This window comes from Clavelina lepadiformis, chromosome 9 (genome assembly GCF_947623445.1).
Source record: "Clavelina lepadiformis chromosome 9, kaClaLepa1.1, whole genome shotgun sequence".
NCBI lineage: Eukaryota > Metazoa > Chordata > Ascidiacea > Aplousobranchia > Clavelinidae > Clavelina > Clavelina lepadiformis.
The window spans coordinates 12,720,002-12,738,061 of NC_135248.1; the positions used below are offsets into that span (position 1 = coordinate 12,720,002).

The window sequence follows — 18,060 nt, forward strand, 5'->3', positions numbered from 1 at the left end:
TTCTCTAATCCCTGCATTGTGTTTTACGAAGAGTTTTACTTTTATCGTACATTAGACTCGGGGAGTCTCTCTTATACAATTTAAGCATTTTTGTGCGGATGCGTATATGTTAATATGAAGGCGTTGCACGAAATGTTCAAAATGAATACAACGCTTTTGCCATAGCAAGTTGTTTCGTTCGCATAACTTTTCATCAAGTTCAATTACAGAGTTTTGACAAAAGTTTTCGCAGAACTCGTTATTTAATTACCAGTTTCACGGCAACTTGGCTCAGGATTTTACCAAACGGAAGCTTAAATTTGACGTTTAGGTTTCTACAAACTATAGGTATATAAATGTAAGTGTGTAGGCCACTCCCACTAACTGCTGGCTGGAAATTTGCCGCTTTGTCGAATCCAGACATGATTTCAACATGACATATTTGTTTATATACAGTTACCACTCTTGGTGATTTCGTTAAGTAGAAAGAGTTTGAAAATTCCCTCTATCAAACAGCTGTGTCACATCGGCTCAAGTGTCCGTGTGGTGCGCAGTATATATCAGACCAACAAGCAAGAAGCTCTATCCTGCCAAGGATGAACAAACACAAACCCCGCAAATTTCTAACCACTAATCTAAAGCTGCCAAACAACTCCGCGAACACTTTAACCACATAATAGGTTTTCTTTTCGTCTTGTCAAGATAGGAAACTCAAGATAAAAGAAACTTAACAAATTCTTCAGCCGTCGGATAACGCAAACATCCAGTCCTTGGTCCATTTCTTCGGCCCTTTTTGTCTGATGTTTGTCGCTTCTTACAATTTCTGTTTTCTCTTCAGTTTCAAATGTCAGTCTCTTTAGGTGCTGACCAACACGTTTTGCATTTTTACACTTTTATATAGTTTTATGTGTTCGTGATTTTCACGTTTTGTACTGTCAATTGCATATAGTTTATTTGTCGGACAATCACACACGCCTATGCTTGCTACATATCTGCTTGTTGCTGCAAACCAAGTCATGTATAATTCACTTCACGAAAGGTAAATCTGTGATTTCACCTTCTGCACTGTGCCTTTTGGTACCGATATGAACATGCGCATTTTATTATTTGTTTTAATCGCGGGTTTAATCAAATTTTGACTGAACGGTTCACGTTTTATCATTCGTGTAATCAGTGCAATGTGAGGAATTGTCTCAAACCTCGTTCACTCCTTCCCTCCTCGAGGCAAAGAACGGTGTTCACGACAAAATCTAGTTAGCTTGTTGGGCTGTGTGCTGGGTTTGGTTTTCATTCCTGTGATGATGGCGACTGCGACAAATGACTTTAGATGAAAATGTGCCCCAGGTACACAAATTTTATGTGAATTTAGCGTTGCATTTGTTCTGTCGATAATAATCGGAAGCATTTGCGAAACTGTAGGTTTCCCTTCAGTGTCTAACCGTAAGAGCGGGAAAATTCCTGGACTGAAGAGTTTAACGTGACAATTGGATCTCTTATGTTGCAGCTGTACAGCGGCAGAGGAACTAAAATCGCACTACTTCGAAACTTTTCCGACCTTTAGAAGGCGCCAGTGAGTTAATGTTTATCTTTCTAGAAAGCTATTGCTATTTGATACGATACTGCTAATCAGTAACTTCTCCGACTGTGGTCAATATAGCGGCTTCTAACGGAAATATTGAAATGAGGTAAATGCAGAAGTTATCATTTTAATAAACAAGATTTTCTTGAAACAGTGGTTACAGAAATTCACACTTGTGCAGGGCGGAAAAAAGGACGGATTATAAAGCACATACAAAGCAAATTGGTTATTTTGACCTTACTGACTCACATACATCAGTATATCCCGAATACGACCTAGGGGCTAACTGGATCACAAATTTTTACCGGGAACATGTAAGGGCCCCAAAAAAACTAGTATTTAAGCAAAGATTTTGCATTAGACAAATTGCGTTATTTGACAGCAAGCTTTCCGCGTCCAGCGCTTGTTGGACATTGATATTAGCCAAAACATTGTGGCTTCCTTGTGCTATTTTGCTGCACTATTGTATTCTTAAACTCGTTGAAGTAGATGATGACATTATGTTTCTTCAGTTGAAAATGTGGTGCGTGATTTCGAAAATTCTCGATAAACCTCACAAACTGCCGCACGATCAACTTTGTTTTCAGCCTCCGCTGTTATCAAATTTCAATTTAAGCTATTTTCGGATGTTACATTTACAGCATAAAATCAATGACGATCCGGATCAAACAAAAACTTAGACAATTTTGGTAGTTGGTTGAACCGAGATTAAGCTTGCAAGTTGTATTCTTACGGTGAGGACTGGTGGCATGTCGAATTTCAGAAGAATTTTGCCTGAATGTCACTTCAGCAAAGTCCCAGACAAACTTCTGGAACACGAAGAGGTTGCAAAGTATGATTTAGAGTTTAGACACACAAATCCAACGTACTTTGGATTTGTCAAAATGACGTCGAGGCAACGTGTTTGTCTCTGGTTGAGGATGTTGCGACCAACCTTGACAAACAACGTTGTCTACTGCCTGCCGGGTCGTCTTAAAATCTGTAGACTTTGAGTAACTTAGTTCATCATGCACCAACTTTAAAAATGCTACAATGAGTTTGATATGTTCCAACAGCTTTAAAACGCGTCGAAATGTAATGTATATTCTCATATTTACAATAGCTGCCAATTTATAGTTTACGATTTTGAAACGCCGTGTACTCGACTATGAACATGTTTTCCTGTAAAGGTTGTAGCCAATAAACAGTCGCAAATAGGAAAATGGGATGAAAAAAGAACAAAAATCGTAAAAATACTGATGACCTCAAAGTATTAGGTCTGGGAGGGGGCCCATGGCCCTGTGCTAACTGAGCGTATTGTTGAGGTTGTGAACAGTTGTTAATTATTGTTTGATCGATTGTTCGCTGATCTGACTCTATAGATAGCGCATTCATTAACCCCTGATAGCCAGTTAAGCATCTCAGTACCTGAACAAAACTGTCAGTGTCTTTGAATCATTATTTATTGTAGGTTCTTTACGAAACGGTTACTGTTTTCAGAGCACTGAATAAAGTTGCGTTCGGTAGACTGTAATTTACCAACCATGCGTATCAGACGAGTTGAACGCATGGTTGTTCAACGACATGTTGAACGCTGAATTTAGAATGACGTAATTCGGAAGTAATCAAAACGGGGTCGCGCATACTAAACACAGCCAAAATACAGTACAGCGCTTATGGTTAAACATTGGAAATTTTGCACTTAATTGGCAAAGGCAGAACCAAGGAATACTTAATTTTGATTCGCAGTTGGGCTCAATTTAGCATTTGATAGAATGAGAGAATGTCGATGGTATCGCAAACAAATAAAATATGACAAGCTGAACCAAACTAGTGCTGTAGGCCTAATCATCCTTTTTTGCACTGTTTGCTTTTCTACCAAACAGCGAACTGTGTAAATAAGAAAAGCAAATCATTGGGAGAGATTACATTGCTGTGATGCGGTAATCAGAAAGGTTTGCTTTACGGCTTACCAGTAATTCCAGAGGAATTGTTGAGTTGGTGTTCACATTTTCGCCATTTTTTTACATTCGTTATAATAAAAATTTAAGAAACGTATGAAGAGAAAAACCTGTTTCAGACTTGTAACAAAGTGGAGCATAAAAAGCAGAAACGTGGTTGTAAGTATTTGAGGTGAAATGAACCAATGAACTAGTTAAGCAACACAGCTTGTGCTGTGCTCTTGCGGCTTAGAATAAATGTGGGTTTGAAAGTTTCATTATGATTTTAAAGCTATACAGTAACACACAGTAACATATTCAGGCACAAGACTGTTTAAGGTTTATAACGTAAGTCAAAATTTTTGAAAAATGTCAAAGATAATTCTCGGTTACTGGAACTAAAGAGGTCGAGCCGAGCCAATACGTCATCTGCTGGAATATGCTGGCGTGGCGTTTGAGGAAAGGAGATACAAGCTATCCGGGGCGCCACCCAACATTGACGGCAAAGAATGGTTTGACGTCAAGCCTATGATGGGCCTTGACTTGCCAAATATTTCTTACATCATCGACGGTGACGTCAAAATGACGCAAGGTTTTGCGATTATGAAATATCTAGGGAAAAAATTCGGGCTCTTTCCAACAACGGCGGAAGAGATTCGTCGGTGTGACGTTGTCGAAGGAGTAACTCGCGATTTATGGATTGCCTTTGGCGTGATGTGTTATGACCTCAAGAACTTCGAGGTTTCAAAGAAGAAATTTTTAGAAGAAACAAATCCGGCTTTTCTTGAGGCTTTTCGGAATTTTCTCGGGGATTTCAAGTGGGTTGCTGGAGATAAGATGACATACGTGGATTTTATGCTCTGTGAGGTACTGGATTGTGTCGTAACAATGGATCCAGGTAACTTGGATCAAAATCCCGCGGTCAAGAAGTACTTGGAACGATTTCTTGCTCTCGACAAGATAGCAGCATACCGGGAATCAAAAAGATTTATGAAAATGTCGGTTTATGGCCCCTGGGCTGCCTGGGACGGCAAAAAAAGTGTACAGTAAATCAGTTACAGTGCTTGAAAACAATTCCTGTATTGCCTTTGTGTATATTGGGCTTATAAGTATCACGTTACTGCGTTAGCAAAAAGACTGTACCCTGATTTATAGTGGAAGTTATTGAGGTGATTCAAATTTTATTTTTATCAGTTGGACAATTACATATTTCAACCTGGTATTGTATTTATTACTGTTAGTTATTGATCTCTGAATAGTCTTATGCTATAAAAAAACCCGAAAAAAGTTGCAAACTGAATTGAGTGTCTGTCACATTCGAATAAAAACATTTTCCGGGCATTTGCTGCTTGCTTTTGACAGTTACCATGACGTGAACTTGCAATCAATGCTAAAAATGTAACAAACCAAACTAACTGAGTAAAGGAAAGTTTATTTGGCAAAGCACTCATCGTTTAACAGCCGATGGAATCTCTCGAGAATTGAAGTGAGTTGAAACTAATTTGCATAACGCTAGATGTGATGAACGTTAAATGAATCACCAAGGCTTTCATTGGGATTCGGGACTTTTTTCCAAAAGTACCGACGGTACCGGTATCCGTACTGAAAAAGTACCACGGTACAGTAATTCCGTACTATAGTACTGCGGTACTGCCCACCTATGTCAAAAACTATCTTTCGGTTTTTTACAGTTTATTGTAATGTTTAGTTGTCAAGGTACCAGAAGTCTGGTCTCAATAACATAGACTAATCTCGGTACAAGTCTATTGTTTGACAGTATTTATGTCCAAAGAGAACGAGAGAGAGAGGAGAAAGAAAGAAAGAAAAAGGAAAACAAAAGAAACAAGGTTTTATCATGAGGACGATGAGCAATGTCATAAATGATTTCACTATCCATATTTCGTCAATGTAGACTCCTAGACCAATATGTGAATGGTACAGTAACTGATTAAATATTTCTATTATGTTTTTATTTTCCCATAGCGATACAAATGCAATCATTTTAACAAAGGAATGGTCGGCCATACAACCAACTTGTCTTGCTTGCAGTTCAAACGAGACGAAAGCTCGATTTCGTGTATTATTTTCCTCGAAGTCTCGCTACTACTGGAAATCAAATATTAACCCTACACCTCCAGCTAGACCAGATAATAGGTAGGAGGCCTATTGGGTGTATTGTACATGACGTTATAGGTGTTTTTGAAAATTGAATGTGATGTGAGTAGTTTTAATCTTTAATCTTTTAATCTTTTTGATCTTAGTTTTAATTGTTTGACGCCTCCTTAAAACCGGCGATCATTCCTCATCACTCCATCATTAAAAATTTTACAACCAAAGCTTTTATTTTTTTGCTAATTTTAAGCTTATATCATTCGAAATTACCTGCCCGCTCAAGTAAAAATGTTCGAAAGAAGGAAGCCGCATGAGTCCAGTTCAGAAAGTTGGGTCACTTCATCATTTTATCTCAGCTTAATGGTCCAGGTCGATCCAAACCCGGCAATTAAACCCAGGAAAACCAAAATTTCTGGGTATTGGAAATAATCCGGGAAATATGAACTCGTATGACGTATTCACAAAAGTCCTGAATGACAATTTCGCAGTGATTAATCGCGAAGACGTTTGATTGGTTAGTTGAAAACATCTGTAATTAGCGCGCGACGCGTGGAATGTAAGTTGACGTCACAAGTGAATAAAGAAGCTTGTGATCATTTCAGTTTGACGGTAGCTGAGAAGGTCGCAGTTGAGAGAACTTATGCGTTGGCTTGGTGAGCTCAACATTACAGCGCAGAGTGAAAGCTTTCCTTGGTACGTTGGTGAGTTGAATGTTCAACATTTTGTTAATAGTGATGAATATGTTAATGATAAAAATAATTCAAACATAATCTTTATGTGTACAGATGCAGTATATACATATAGTATACGTATTAACATTATTAGGTCTTAGACGATTAGGAAGTTTTTAAAGCTTTCCCTTTGATATTTCTATTTGATTGTAAACAATTTCTGTTGACTTGTATTTAAACTGGTGTGAAGTTACCCCATTTTATTTTTGTAACAAAGCCAGCTCGTAAATTAACTTTATTTTGTAAGAAATTATTAGTTTAGCTTTTTACGTTAACTTTACGAAACTTTAAAATTTTTTATTTAAAATATGTTTACAGGTTCAGGCGATGTACCTCCGATCAATTCTCAACATTTCGACAATGACGTAGACTTTCTGGAAAAGTTCAGTTACTTTTATTGACGTGAGCGAATTTAGCAAAACTTTGATCGATAAACAACTCGCAAAATTAAATTCTTTTAATTGTTGCGGATCATGTGTTCAGTGGAATAGTTCAATCGTAATGTTCTCTTTGAATTTTATGTCTTTAAATTCTTTTACGCTGTCACTATTTTGCCGAAAAATCCATAATTTCAAAGCTAAATTCTCCTTGACCTAACTTAGCTGGTATACAACATAGTTAGTTTATTAATCTTAATGCGTAGATCTAATTCCTTAAGCTTTCATTAAATAGCTTTAACGGAAAGTTGCGTAAACTATTTAAGGTAAAAAGCATCTGTTTAATAAAATGTGAAATATTGATTAATTAATTATCGTATTTAGGTATTAGTGATTTTTATTGTTTCCTCGTGGACATTGATTTATAAAAAGTTTCAGCACTAAACGGTGCTAATGATCAAACTCCAGCTGAGCTTTCAACCACGATGCAAGAAAAAATTTTCTCTGCAGATGCTGCATGGCCGGGAATCGAACCCGCTACCTTCATGCTATTAGGCAAAACCTTTACCACCATGCTAAACCACCGATTTTATTTTGATTCAATTTTTAAATATATATCATTCGGAATCGTCTTGCCAAGTAAAAACATCTTCCCACTAATGTTGCCACTTCACCCGCGTCCCCGGCCGGCGCCTCAGTCCCAGACATTGTTAGGTGGCTTAAGGCCGTTAACTTACTGATGGGGTTGGAGATAGGGAAGGGATTAGGAAGGGAGGGGTGGGGTTGGGGTGGGGTTTAAAGGGGTTAGAGTGGCCCAAGGCCGAGGGATAGGACACAAAGCGGCTTAAGGCCATGGACTGTTTAAGAGTGGCTTATGGCCTTTGTTGGGTTAAGAGTGGCTTACGGCCGGGGTTTAATCTATCGCGGCTTACGGCCGTAATTACAGCTTAAGCGGCTTATGGCCGTGAATTGGGCTAGAATGGCTTATGGCCGGGGTTCGAACCTGGAACCTATCGCACCGAGTGCAGTGTCGAAGAATACGAGCTAAGAAGTGGCAACTGTGGACAGAGGTAAATTCACGTATTTAACCTGGCATCAGGTGATGGTTCTAGAAAAAAGGAAAAGTATCATCTGGGGATTCGAACCCTGAACTCTTAAAGCCGAATGAACGTCACCTGTAGCCGAGCTATGAAGCGATATCTTTCAGCGAAGTTGGATTAATACATGACCATCAACTGTTTTTTTTTTATCAAAAAATGGTTCGTAAGCAATCTATATTGCTCAAATCGATAAGAAAAGCAGGACTGTATGCTTACGCTTCAATTTGCGCTTGTACAAGATTTGTGCCAGTATCTAACATTTCAATGAAAGGTATACAATTACACATGCAATGCCTTGCACTTGCTATGGATAACCGTTGACCTAATTTGTAGACAAATCCTAAAAGTAGGGGAAGCACCTAATTTGTGGAAAATTGCTAAAATAGGGAAAACACCTAATTTGTAGAAAATTGCTAAAAGTAGGGGAAGCACCTAAATTCTAGACAAGTATTAGAACCCCTGGAAATAATCAATAGGAAATAATTTTAATTGATCCCGCGACAACAGCACGAAATAGTGATAGGAAATAACCTACCATGATATTTGTTTAAGTGTAAAGGTACTTAAGTTATGTTATTTAATTGTTCCAATTGTCACACAACTTGCCCGAAATTATGCCTGTTCACTGAACAGAAGCCGGAATCGGCCAGGATACATCCATTTGCAGCGATTTGTGAAAAGTTAAGGCACACCAAAATAATTATTTACACAAAAAATTAGACGAATGCAGTTCGTATGTATTCTTCATAAAGCATACTTCAGTTGGTTAATTTTGTCAAACCCTGCAGCAGCGCTGTGCATTATCTACATGTTTTACAACTGAACTTAGTTCAACTGAAACTAATGAAAACAGTGATACAAACAATGAAATTTCCTCTAGTTCACACATTTTTATTAATTACTGGTTGATATTAATTAATAATTAATTAATTAATTGATTAATAGTATTAATAATTATTAATTACTCATAATAATTCATAATCACAAAATAACAATAATCACAATAATTCATAACTCATACATTTTTGGTAAAGTACGAATACGGCGAACGACACGGACAGGCTTAAGTGCATTTGTCTGGTTCAACTAGACTTAGAACATTCGGGGCTATGCTATGCTGGTCCGTGTTCATTTATTTCAGCAAAAATTTCGAGCAGAAAACACAGGAAAAAGAGAAATTGCGGGCAGCAGTATAGAAAGAGGGCATAGATGATGTCTTCTACTGCTTTTACATACTAGACAAGTCCTCAGGTTCAATATCCTCATGATCATGATGCACTTGTAGCGTTTATCAACAAAAATTAACGGCCGACTCAGCATACAACGTTTTCTTCAGAATATTTATGCTCGGATTGGGAAAGTCTTTGCAAGAGTTAAACTGGGAGACAATTCTCTCGTCGTTTGAGTCCAAGGCTGTGCGTGAACGGTATCAGATGGTTGGCGTATTTATTTTCAATTTTTTATTTGTGGTTTTGCCCGAACCTGAGTCTCTTCATCATGATCAAAGCTTAATTCTTACCTTGCTTTAAAGCATTACTACGGTGGCACAGCTGGGTATCGAACTCGAGTTGCATCATCGTGAGCGCCCTCGACCACATTAAATGCTGTACACGGTATACACGTGCACTAGGATTTTTTATATTTAGGTCGTGTTTAAAAAGTTTTCAAGTTAAATAAACTATCATACTGTATCAACCATTCTATCCCATTCTGTATCAACCGAAACCAAGTTTGCGAAAAAAAATTCTTTTGTATTTTAATTTTCTGACCCCGCTAATGAGCCCAAATGTTTTCACAAAATTTCATCAAAAAGTTGTCAAATCTTGCTTGTAACGTGATATAATTGTCCAAATGATCAAAAGTTCATTTGAAAAGTAAAACCCTTAAGTAAATGACCTTCAGTAACAAATGTTGACTCTAGTTTACATTAGTCAGGAAAATATATCAATATTTTTTAAACTAAGTTGAGACATTTGTAAGTGAGAAACAAAAAATGTTTTAGGTTTTTCGCAGCGCTGTTATAATCTGTTTTTCAACATTTTCGGTTAGGGGGAATTCCCAAATTTAGCATTTTTTTTTTTTAAGTAAGAATTTGAGGCTTATGAGCTATGTTCCCTCTAAGCTGCGCGCGTGCGCAAATGCGCACTGCTGATACGGTCTCCGCGCACAGAAAATCTGTGCTGCGCACAGAAAATCTGTGCTGCGCACAAGAAAATAATCCAATCTGAATTGAAAATAGAATAAACGCATAATAATGGCCACAGTGCGCACGTGGCACGTCTGATGTTGCTCACGGTGGTCCAAGGGACCGCTCAGGGAGTTAGTGTGTTTGCTCAGACTCGTAAAAAATTAGAGGGAACATTGCTTATGAGTGAGGTCAGAAAGCTGAATTTTTTTGCAAATTTGGTTTTGATTGATAGAGAATGTGATTAGTCTATTTAACATAACCTCAATACGACGAACCCTAACGTGCACAAGTGTGCTTTGAAGGTAAAGTACCTTTTCAAGTCTCTGTTCGCCTCATCGAGAGAGCAGAGATTAGTAAATGCTGCCTTTTTGAGAACATCTTCCCTTTTCATCAACGGACTTAAATTGGAATCAAGGAAAATTCTTGCGGTGTGTTTAAGATTATTCTGCAAAGAATCCAACGAAAATCATTAGAAATTTAAAGTTATTGACTTACAATAGAAAAGTAGCTGCGCTTACGTCAAAGAGTGTTTAACATATGTGTGTTTAACATATATTTTGGGAAAGACGTGACTGAAATTGTTGAGATGTCAAGAAAGAGTTTAATCTTAAAGGATTCCAGCAAATTAAAACTACAAATTTATGAATTATTTGCCTTTCATATAAATACAATGACGGCACAGGAACTTGACACTCGATAATATTGTATAAATCTTCCAGTGTCTCCAATATGAATAAATAACCCCCTGAAGTAGGGACATTTTAAACACAGTTCAGGGTGAAATTAAGCAATACAATCGAAAGCTGCATGAAAAATAGTCATTTACTGAATATTTAGCTGGCGTAGTTTTGCTACACACTGAACCTATTGTCAATTTTACACTAAACAAAATACAAAGTTGGGGAAGCACATCTGTTTTACTTGTCTGTAACTCGTCTGTAACTTGTTGTTTTCTGGGAACAAGACTTTGACATCGTGAAGCTAATTGAAGTTTTCCGAATTTTTCTCTGCTCATCCTTGAGCAATGCTTTTTCTTCATATGTTATTCCTGACAATAGATGGCACATGTATAAATACCAGAGCATAGAAAGTTTATTTCATGTGACAACTTAACTGCAAAAAAATGGCTAATTGAGCATATAAGTTTTCATGTTTCAAGTCTATAGTACAAACACTTTTCGAACGTAATTGAAAGTCACGTCAAACAGCCATTTGTTTCTGCTTGGTGTTCTAGAAGCAATAAAACAATAAAGTTTGTTACCAATTTAGTTGACCACTTGATTTTTATGAAGCTAGGAAACTGTGTCTGCCAGAACGTTTCTGCAACATTGATGCAGGTAACAAAACCTTAAACAGCTAACTTAATCGACCATTTAAGCACGTACCCATTCTCCTAACTTAATCGCCTATGTTTTTGACAACAGGCTGCGTTACCTACACACAGTGAAATAGTCACTTCGAAATTAAGCTTATTTTAGCTATGCTGCTTATCAATTTACGTGGTTCTATGTATAGCTGTATATAGGCTACCTTTTCAGTGCAAACCAAACGCTTTCGGGTCTAATATATAATTGCACAACCAGATGATGCCACAGTTTGAGTAGCTGGAGTCTAGTATAAAAAGACATCCTGTGGTTGTGCACTTGTATACAATGCGGCGTTTCATACTTAAGACCAGCAAACTACACAGATCTTGTCAGCCAATCAAGCAGAAGAAAACAGCAGTTTTAAGAAAGGCTGTTGCTTCACTAACCTTCCCAACCGAACTGACGTTCTTCGCAAAGAATTTCAGGATGAAACGGCGGGAACTTAATACAATTAGCAGAATAAGCCGGCGGCATCACTGGTCCGCGTGACAAAAAGAACGAATCAGTGTTGAAGCGAATGTAGCAAAACTGAAAATTCGTCGAGTGTTTGAGTAATAACCGGGAAAGTGCTATACGGAGAAATGCTAAAAACAAAAAAATACAATCTTACAGGCAAATGTCATTTATACTACAGTCATTATCTTACTCTTGCTACAGTCATTATTATGTCATTTATCTTAAAGGCAAATGTCAGGCATGTATTACACATAGCCACTACTATACGAGAAAACGTTTAAACGCGAACATTGTTCTGTTGGAAAAGATATGAACCAACGTCTCAAGCGTCATATGCAACGATTAGCCTATGCATGTGCAATTGTTAGTTTTAGGTTTTAGCAGCAGTTAGTCACAGGTTTTAGCGCAAAAAGAAACAAATTAAATATATAACCTACAACAATCATGGACGCATGACCAGGATAAAGAATCATCCAGAAGAATCCTCGAACGGCCCCATCAATCATCATGCATAGAGAGTGTTGTGGATAGAGATACTTGCTTTGTGGATTGTTTCCAATTACATGAGTACAACATGTTGCGATTATTACCGCCACTTATCACTTTAACAAAAGTAAATAGAGACGTTATGCAATAAGTACAAGCCGATGACGTCACGACTTCAGCTTCAAAGTTCGCAACCAGCCAATTTGGTTCCAAAGTTCTACACGTTTGACGCTAAACTTATGGGAAGTTACAGTATAGCTTTAATGTATTGAAAATGTTGTTTGCTTTGTAGCATGTGGTGTTAGTTAAGTTCAATAAACTTGGCTTGTTCTCCCTTATGCAAACACAGCCGTAAAAAATATTTGCTTAATTGACAATCTGCAAACATTTGACGTTTTGACCTTGTGCCCAACCACACACAAGTGTCGCGCAAATGTTTTTCTGTTTCAATTAATATACGCAAGACAAGAATGCACGCAAGAATTACAAAACCAATCCGTGTCTTTCATTCTCTTGAGAAACTCAAGTTTATTGAATTCTTTAAAATGGTATTGATCTGCTCTCTACTGACAGCGTACGACAATGTTATGTAGAATCGAAAGTCACAAGACGGCATAATCGAGACAAAAGTAAAAGAGATGTTGAAAAGACACTCATCACTTGAAGCGATGATTGGATCCTGTAACGGTTATGAGAGCAAATAATGACTTGACAAAAACGGCGTCGATCGACGTTCTTCAAGTGAACAGCGAATTCAGTTATGGTAGTCAATTATTAACTATTGATGGAGGATTGCTTATATAAGGTCGTTTTAGAAACCCTTGGTGCGGCTTTGCAGTTAGTGAGTGTGTTCAATTGTGGCACTATACGTAAGCGGTTTTATTTAGGAGAGATTTTGCTAAATATTAAATCAGGAATTTAATATTTCATTGCACGCGTAGGATCGGATAAAGTTAATAAAACTCAATAAAAATGCCTAAGATTACTCTTGGTTACTGGGATATCAGGGCTTTGGCTGAATCAATTCGCACCATATTGGAATATTGCGGAGCTGATTACGAAGACAAAAGATATCAACTAAGAGGAGAACTACCTAATATTGACAGAAGTGATTGGTTTGACGTCAAATTTAAGCTTGGATTAGATTTTCCGAATTTACCTTACCTTATCGATGGTGACGTCAAGATGACGCAACAATGGGCGATTTTGAAGTACGTTGCCAGGAAGTTCGGAAATCTCGTCCCAAAGACTGAGGAAGAAACGAGAAGATGCGACATGGCACAAGAAGTGAGCAAGGATATCTGGTCTGGTTTTCATCGTGTGATTTTTGACTTCGCCAATTACGAAGCCTCGAAGAAGACTTTTCTGGAAGAAACTCTGCCGAAAATACTGGAAGCTATGGAAGCATTTCTTCAGAACTCTGATTGGATGGCCGGTGCCACTCTCACCTACGTTGATTTCGAGATCTGTGAACGCCTCGACGTGTTGACTGAGATGAAGTCGGATTGCCTGGATAAATATCCGAATGTGAAGAAGTACAAGGAAAGGTTTTTTGCACTCGACAAGATAGCAGCATATCGTCGCTCTGAGAGGTTCAAGGAATACCCGATTATTGTACATTTTGCAAAGTGGGGATACAAGAAGGAAAATTAAACGAAATAAATGTCTTTCTTCGTTTTGATCCCTAACCACAGCGTATAATCAAACCAATTGTTTGCTTACGTGAGTTATAGTAATTACGTAATTAAATACAGTAATTTAAACCAAAATACTGCTAAGAGACATAATACGTAAACTGTATGTAGCCTAATCCAATTATGATCGTGCATATTGTGCGTAGAATTTATTTATATTATCTTTTGTGAAATCACACAGCTAGAATGTAATTGAAATTTTTATATAGTTAACTACAAAGCTTGGTTTATGCATTTATGGTGTTGATGTAGCAAACACAGAGCATTTACTTCTGCGAAACATATTTAACCATTGCAATTGTAATTGCGCACAATTATCTGCTGGAATTAAACACGTTGCAATCGTCATTTCATGCGATTGCAAACTTTTCGGAACGTCATAGCCAGTTTCAGCGATCTGTTGTTTCATTGAAATTTGATTTACAGCATTCAAGCAGAAAGCGGAACTCATATAAGTTGCAATTGTGATGTTAACAATACGCAAAGTACCATCAACAGAATCAATACGGTTGCTGCCATGCCGGCTCCTTCATTGAATGGTTAAAGCAAACATAGACCAGCGTAAATCTTTACCAGTAAATGTTCAGCGGATTTCTGGATTTCTTTATTAACGACTTTATAAGTCAAACAATGACAGGCGTATTTTCTGAATGATTGCTTCCCAAACGCAATATGTCGATTTCGCGGCTAAGAATTATCGGCCTTAGCTTTGATTGGATATTTTACGCGCAAATAACTCAGACCAATTCGAAATAGCAACTTTGTTTAAACATCTTTGGACATTGTGCACGCAATAATAAATTGTGAGAATTTAAGTTTGAATCTGGGAGAGGCCTAGTGCTGAAGGCTGTGTGGGCAGGGCAGGGTTCATTTCGTATTGAGTTGAGTTAGCCTGCAAGAAAAACAGGCAACTAAAAATTGGGATTATTAACTGCAAATATACGATGGTCCACGCTAAAGCTTTTTTAGGTTAGCCGCACCCCCACATTTAATTTAGGTTCCGTTAAGCTTTAAAAGATAACTCAAAAGCTAACTAACTAACTAAAAAGCTAACTCGTTAAAAGTTTTCATAAAGCTTTGTAGAGAAAAGTTTCAAAAGGAACTTTGATTATTCAAAACAAATCATGAACATGAGCTCTTGCAAAATTTCCTGCTGACGCCACTACTGGTAAAGTTGCAAAAACTTGTCTTGGGCTCTTAAATAATTGCTCTGTTCTGACACCATGCGGCAATCCTACAACAAAATAAAAGTTACAAGAAGTGGAATTAACTGTGAAATGGAAAACGTAAGGAAGGTTAATGACATCTACCACTTTGCTGTCAATTGATTTGTCAATATCAGTTACTTATTACTCGACCATGAAAACTTTTAACGAGTTGGCTTTTTAGTTAGTTAGCTTTTGAGTTTGACTTGTAAAGTCGACAACAAAAAAAATGAAGAAATCCGCTGAACATTTACTGGTAAAGATTTACGCTGGTCTATGTTTGCTTTAACCATTCAATGAAGGAGCCGACATGGCAGCAACCGTATTGATTTCTGTTGATGGTGCTTTGCGTATTGTTAACATCACGACAGCAACCTATATGAGCTCCGCTTTCTGCTTGAATGCTGTAAATCAAATTTCAATGAAACAACAGATCGTTGAATCTGGCTATGACGTTCCAAAGAGTTTGCAATCGCATGAAATGACGATTGCAACTTTTTTAATACCGGCAGATAATTGTGCGCAATTACAATTGCAATGGTTAAATATGTTTCGCAGAAGTAAATGCTATGTGGTTGCTACGTTACCTCCATAAAGCAAGCTTTGTAGTTAACTATATAAAAATTTCAATTACATTCTAGCTGTGTGATTTCACAAAAGATAATATAAATAAATTCTACGCACAATATGCATGATCATATTTCGATTAGGCTACATACAGTTTACGTATTACGTTTATTAGCAGTATTTTGGTTTAAATTACTGTATTTAATTACTATAACTCACGTAAGCAAACAATTGGTTTGATTATACGCTGTTGTTAGAGATAAAAACGAAGAAAGCCATTTATTTCATTTAGTTTTCCTTCTTGTAACCCCACTTTGCAAAATGTACAACAATCGGATATTCCTTGAACCTCTCAGAACGACGATATGCTGCTATCTTGTCGAGTGCAAAGAACCTTTCCTTGTACTTCTTCACATTTGGATATTTATCCAGACAACTGGATTTAAATTCAGTCAACACGTCGAGGCGTTCACAGATCTCGAAATCAACGTAGGTGAGAGTGGCACCGGCCATCCAATCAGAGTTCTGAAGAAATGCTTCCATAGCTTCCAGTATTTTCGGCAGAGTTTCTTCCAGAAAAGTCTTCTTCGAGGTTTCGTAATTGGCGAAGTCAAAAATCACACGAAAAAACCCAGACAAGATATCCTTGCTCACTTCTTGTGCCATGTCGCATCTTCTCGTTTCTTCCTTAGTCTTTGGGACGAGATTTCCGAACTTCCTGGCAACGTACTTCAAAATCGCCCATTGTTGCGTCATCTTGACGTCACCATCGATAAGGTAGGGTACATTCGGTAAATCCAATCCAAGTTTAAATTTGACGTCAAGCCAATCACTTCTATCAACATTAGGTGGTTCCCCTCTTAATTGATATATTTTGTCTTCGTAATCAGCTCCACAATATTCCAATATGGTTCGAATTGATTCAGCCAAAGCCCTGACATCGTAATAACCAAGAGTAATCTTAGACATTTTTACTGAGTTTTACTACCTTTATCCAATCCTACACATGCAATGAAATATTAAATTCCTGATCTTAAATGGTCAAATATTTTGCAAAATCTCTCCTGAATTAAACCGCTTAAGGATGGTGTCACAATTAAACACACTCACAAACTGCAAAGTCGCACCAAGCGTTTCTAAAACGACCTTATAAAAGCAATCCTCCATCAATAATTGACTACCATAACTGAATTCGCTGTTCACTTGAAGAACGTTGATCGACGCCGTTTTTATCAAGTAATTATTTGCTCTTATAACTGTTTCAGGATCCATTCATCGCTTCAAGTGATGAGGTCTTTTCAACATCTCTTTTACTTTGGTTAATTCCATTTCTTGAAACTTTTATTTTGGTGTAGGATTGCCGCACGATGTCAGAAAAGGGCAATTATTTAAGAGCCCAAGACAAGTTTTTGCAACTTTACCACTAGTGGCGCCAGCAGGAAATTTTGCAAGGGCTTATGTTCATGATTTGTTTTGATTAATCAAAGTTACTTTTGAAACTTTCCTCTACAAGGCTCTATGAAAACTTTTAACCAGTTAGTTAGTAGTTAGTTAGTTGGTTGGTTGGTTGGTTGGTTGGTTGGTTGGTTGGTTGGTTGGTTAGTTGGTTAGTTAGTTAGCAGGCTAACTCAACTCAATACGAAATGAACCCTGCCCTGCCTTGCCCACACAACCTTGGCCTAAGCCTCTCCCAGGTTCATTGCCTTAGTCTAGCGGTCTCGCCTATTGCGTCTTTAAAACGACCGTTAAAACGATCCTAGCCTACAAGTGAAAGGTCCTGTTGCAGTAGCAAGTAGGTAAGTCATCCAGTACCAGCGCAGCAGCGTTGACCTGCCAGCAATGTTAACTTGTTTAAGATCAGCAGGAATCCAGTGCGTGCTGCGCAGTTTTGTACAATTTCAGACTGCTACTCCTGCTGACCAAACCACCAACTATGTTGCTTACAACTTGCTAACAGGGAATTTTCCTTCTGTGAGTCGAAGAAGAACAACAAGCCAAAATACTGTAGGGCGCAGCCCAGTAATTGGTTTCAATTAAAAAAAAATTTCAAAAAAAATATCGAAAAAAGATAATAATAAAAAAATATTAAAAAAAACAATGAAAAATATTTAACACTTTGAAAGAAAAATAGAACGTGAGCGTTTTGCTTCATTTCAAGTTGAAAAAGTTAAAGGAGGGGTTGCAGCCCTGCAGCTGGGCATCAACGAGTTTCAAATTTAGCCGATATGTTGTCCATTGTGTGGAAAGAATGAAGAAGCATCACTTTGATTACTTCTCACATACTCGAAGCGTTTTTCACA

General features: G+C 37.6%; 1 long non-coding RNA gene and 3 pseudogenes across 1 annotated transcript; 3 read left to right on the forward strand and 1 right to left on the reverse strand.

Annotated features, from left to right (window-relative positions):
• The first annotated feature begins 3,846 nt into the window (after nucleotides 1-3,846).
• LOC143470555 (glutathione S-transferase Mu 1 pseudogene) lies at nucleotides 3,847-4,757 on the forward strand (annotated as a pseudogene).
• A 1,089-nt stretch (nucleotides 4,758-5,846) lies between these two features.
• LOC143470738 (uncharacterized) lies at nucleotides 5,847-7,061 on the forward strand. Its single transcript, XR_013119395.1, has 3 exons — nucleotides 5,847-6,103; nucleotides 6,192-6,290; nucleotides 6,639-7,061. It is a non-coding gene; the product is annotated as an uncharacterized LOC143470738 (long non-coding RNA).
• Nucleotides 7,062-13,215: 6,154 nt separating this feature from the next.
• LOC143471245 (glutathione S-transferase Mu 4 pseudogene) lies at nucleotides 13,216-14,336 on the forward strand (annotated as a pseudogene).
• A 1,632-nt stretch (nucleotides 14,337-15,968) lies between these two features.
• LOC143470771 (glutathione S-transferase Mu 4 pseudogene) lies at nucleotides 15,969-16,753 on the reverse strand (annotated as a pseudogene).
• Nucleotides 16,754-18,060: the final 1,307 nt, after the last annotated feature.